We start from the raw sequence: 4415 nt of genomic DNA, 5'->3' as shown, positions 1-4415 counted from the left end.
CGGGCCCCGGGCCCTGGGGCCCTGGCCCAGACCCCGACCCGGACCCGGACCCTGACCCCGACCCCGACCCTGGGCCCCGGCCCGGCCTGGCCCGACCCGACCAGGCAGAGCCCGGCCGCTCGCTCAGCTCTGCAGACAGCGCGGGCAGGAGGCCTGGGTCTTGGCCCCCGCAGCCCGGGCCAGGCGGTCACCCTCCCAGGGCGCCCACAGGTCAGGGGTCAGCTGGGCTCCCTCAGCAAATGTCTGCCCGCCTGGTCAAGCTCTAGACCAAGGGTCACCAGGGCCGCCGAGGCCACCACAGCTCAGCTCCTGTCCCCCAGGCCCGGCCCAGCCACCAGGTTACAGTAGAAAATCGCTGGTTCACCCAGGGAGGGTCTGCGGCCCTGTTGCCCCAGACCTCAGAGGAGAGGACCCGCAGAGCCAGTGGCACCAGAGTGCGGGCAGGGCCGCCGCCCGGAGGCCGACCAGGTCCCAGCGCAGCAGGGCTCCTCCCCGGCCTCTCCTCGGCTGCAGACGCCCTCCACCGGACCTGTCCACATCTCCCCTGGTGAGGTCCCCAGTCACCCCGTCAGGGCCCACCCCAGAGCCGCACCCTGACTTAACTGCCTCTTTGAGAGCGCACCTGCAGGGCCAGCAGGTGGTGTGTCCTAAGATGCTGGGCTCCGGCGTGGGGACGTGCTCAGAGCCCCGGAGCGGTGGTTTGAGAATCACTGGGCTTGTGTGGACACCCAAAATCCCAGGAGGAGAGTGGAGGAGCAGGGACTGCAGCGTGGCCATCCCTGGGGGAGCATTCCTCCCTCTCCCTCTCTCTGGCAAGCACTCGTAGCCCACGGCCTATAGCCAAAACCTGGGGTGGGGAAAGAAAAGAAAACCAAAAACGTCTCGTCCTGGGGATATGGAGGTTTGGGCTTCAGCTCATGGATTTGGGGGAACACAGTTTAGTCCATAATAAGGAGATGATTTAAAAACAAACTGCCCTCCTGAAAACCTTGGCCTTTGTAAAGAGCATGCTGAGGGGAGGAGCCGTGAGCAGGGTGCGCCACCGAGGCCTGGCGTCCCTGGCCAGCGGGCGGCGACCTTCGGGCAGCCTTGGGTGCCGGCCAGCGGGAGGCCACCTGCTCAGCCAGGGCAGCGGACTGCGTCTTCACGTTCCCTCCGGATTCCCTGGAAGTGAGCCAGTCACCTTCCTGCCTGAGAAGCACCCGAATTTGTGAACTAGTTCCTGGGAGGCAGCTGTTCAGCCCTTCTGGAGGCCGGATGTGGGCCTGGACTGCGGCAGGGTGAGCGCTGTGGCTTGCGGGGACAAGGCCGCCAGGCAGGGCACGGCCCAGGCCAGTCTCCCACCTCTGTCTGCGGATCGGATTGTAGAGAAAATGACTCCCCTGCTGTGCTTCTGTGGGGACAGAGAGAAGTGGGGCCATCAGCTTTCTGTGAAAAGCCAGAGCTCCCGCCTGCCTCAGAGCCATTCCCATTCTCTGCTAGGACAGGGAACCTGCTGACAGGAAACGGCCCAGCCCAGCAGGTAGCCGCGACCCCCAGGCAGTGTCAGGGACTGTCCCCTGACTCGGCTGGACTTCTTCGTCCTCCCCCTCTGGGGAGGAGAAACCTTACACTCCTGTGCATGTAGGAGTGGGTCTGTGTGTGGAGGGTGAAGGCTTGTGTACTTGCACCGGGGACTGCTGGAGCTCCCGGAGCAAAACTCCCAGAGGCAGGCCCTTTCATGTCTGTATGCGCATAGTGCAGTTAAAAATAGAGGGCATGCTGGACCAGCGGTGAGCGCAATGGCTGTGTCGCTGGACTCCCACGTAGTCGACCACGGTTCACGTCCCGGACCTGGTGGCTTAAACTCACGCCGGGCGTGTGCATGCCCAAGATCCCGAGAGGAAAAGGGAGGAGAGGTATTGTGGCTTGGTCATCCTCCCTCGGGGGTGATTTCTCGCTTTCTGTCTCTCTCTGTCTCTGTCTGTCTGGCAAGTGCATGTGCCCTATAGCGAAAACCTCTTGAGAAAAAAAAAAAAAAAAGAAAAAAGAAAAATAGAGGGCATGTTTTGCTCCACGTCTGCAAAAGAAAAAAGAAAAATAGAGGGCATGTTTTGCTCCACCTGCATTCTTGTTTGCAGACGTGGAGCTCCCACACACCCAGTCCTCCAGCTGGACTGCTGAGCCTGCCAGCACCCTGGGTGGTGTCCAGACGCCCAGCCAGGCTGTGTTCATCAGCAGGACCCACTGGCTGGTTTCTGGTCAGATGAGCAAGGGATGGATGAGCTCAGGGGAGGCTGCATTTCAGACAGCTGGAGAGAGGAGGTGGGTGTTCCCCAAGGACATTATTTCTAGTCATTCGCCCGAGAAATTTCCACTACTGTGTACAGCTGCCAGCTGCCTGGAAGAAAGGAATCGGATGAAAGGGGCATGCTTGGGAATAATGGGAGCACCCCACTGGCAGGAGGGGCAGGAAGTGAGCACAGATGCAGAAGGGATCCCCGGGCAAAGCAGAGTCCTGGCACCCAAAAGCAAGCAGAGGTTTCCTAGAGCTGGGATTGAAACAGGAGCGGTGACTGGATGGAGGAAGTTCGAAGGAACGGTGTCCCATCCCTGTTCGGGCGCCAGGTGTCCCGATCCCCGGGGGGACAGCCGAACAGGTTTCCTGAGTGAAGGAGTGAGAGCCGGGGCAAGCAGCGTAGTGTTACAGCACGGAGACGACAGCGTCGTCCGTTTATTGTGGGCAGCACGGTACAGCACAGAGACGACGCAGTGTCACAGCCCTTAAGGGTCACGTCGTCTACTGTGAGCAGCATGGAGACGACGTGGTATCACAACTCTTCAGGGTCGTCCGGAGACGATGTAGTGTTACAATTCTTCAGGGTCTCCCAGGTCATCTGGAGACGATGCAGTGTCAGCTCTTCAGGATCTTCAGGGTCGTCTGGAGACTGTGCGGTGTTTCAGCTCTTCAGGCTCTTCAGTTGTCGTCTTCCTGGTCGTCATCATCTTCCTGGGCGTCTGTGTCGTCTTCCTGGTCGTCTGTGTCGTCTGGCTACTGTGGGCCAGGCATTGTGGTTATATACACACTGGTGGGCCGTGATTGGTTGTTAACGGTGGGTTATGATTGGTTGCTTTTGGACCAATCATGAGGTGCCGGATATGCAAATCTGAGGGATTCTAGTGGCCAATCAGAGCAAGGTTTCAAAGGTCAGGTTTTGAAGGGAAGCCAATCATGGCTTTTGGCATTGTGTAATTGTTTGCTTTCTGAGAAACCGGTTGACTCGCTGGTGGGCAGCCTCCCACAGGACGGGGTCTGCGTGGATGACTGCGACAGCCAGCGGTTCTCGTCTGGCACCTGATGAGCCCTCGGGCCAGCAGGAAGCTCTGTTTCGTAGGCTCACCCAGGAGGCCCTCTTGACACCCAGACAAGGGGACAAGAAGGAACTTTTTTAGGCTGCTATGAAACACGGGCCTTAAACTCGCCACCCCAGATGGCACTGACGTTGCCTGCACACAGCTGGCCTCAGGGAGTGGGGAGGCACCCAGTGACCAGGCTGGGGCAGGGTCTGTTGGTGAGCAGCTTGAAGCATCGCCAGTGCCACAAACATTGCAGAGCGAGGCTGTGGCAGGGGCCAGGCGGGTCTGCAGAAGACAGAAACCTGGCAGGGAAGTGACACCACCAGATTCCCACTTCTGAAGTCTGAGCTGCTGCGTTGCCATGAGAATCCACGTGTGCATACATAAGTACGCGCAAGCCATGACTCTCATCGCTTGAGTGCTGTTTTTGCCCCAGTCTTGTCCACCTGGACAGCAGTGACCACTGTGTTAAAACTTCGTGTCCTGTATCATTTTCTATGAGGGGTGTCTTCAAAAGGTTCATGGGATGTGTGTACTTATGAATAAACTGCGTGGGTTCATGGAGCATAGGGCCAGTGAGACCAGGCGTGAGAGCACCCCGTAGGCACCACAGGGGGTTGTCGGAGGGAAAGCGCCCGTGCAACAAGGGTTGGGCGGGTCACAGACTCGGAAGCACCTGCCGCTTCCACCCTGCGTTTCTCGGCCTCCCTGAAGCCAGCGGAGCTTAAGAGGCTGCACCTGGGCTGGGAGTGCGTTTGCCCCCACCCCGGCTCTGTCACTTACCTGGACAGCACCCGGCGGGGTTGGCGAGGGACCTTCGCTCTGAAGCCACAGCAGGGATGGGGGGTCTGGAGGGCCCTGAGATGCCCTCGGAGTTTAAGAAGCTGTCCTACAGATTAAACATAGTAATAATATACTGCAGGGCCTGCAGGCAGGGTGGTGGTTAAGGCCCTGGACCCCCACGTGGCCGACTGTGGTTCGTCTCCCGGACCTGGCAGCTTGCTTTCTCACTTTCTCTGTGTGAGTGTGTGAGTGTGTGTGTGTGTGTGTGTGTGTGTGCGCGCGTGCATGTGTGGTGT

General features: G+C 59.3%; 1 long non-coding RNA gene across 1 annotated transcript in view; it reads left to right on the top strand.

Moving 5' to 3' along the window:
- Nucleotides 1-104: 104 nt before the first annotated feature.
- LOC114007362 (uncharacterized) overlaps nucleotides 105-4415 on the top strand; it is a 40147-nt gene continuing 35836 nt past the window's right edge. The window contains exon 1 of the long non-coding RNA XR_003548992.1: nucleotides 105-547. This is a non-coding gene — a long non-coding RNA (uncharacterized LOC114007362). The remainder of the gene's footprint in view (nucleotides 548-4415) is intronic.

Source organism: Tupaia chinensis, unplaced genomic scaffold, assembly GCF_000334495.1.
Source record: "Tupaia chinensis unplaced genomic scaffold, TupChi_1.0 Scaffold000161_1, whole genome shotgun sequence".
NCBI lineage: Eukaryota > Metazoa > Chordata > Mammalia > Scandentia > Tupaiidae > Tupaia > Tupaia belangeri.
The sequence above is the reverse complement of the archived record's forward strand: the minus strand, read 5'-3'. Positions and strand labels throughout refer to the sequence as shown.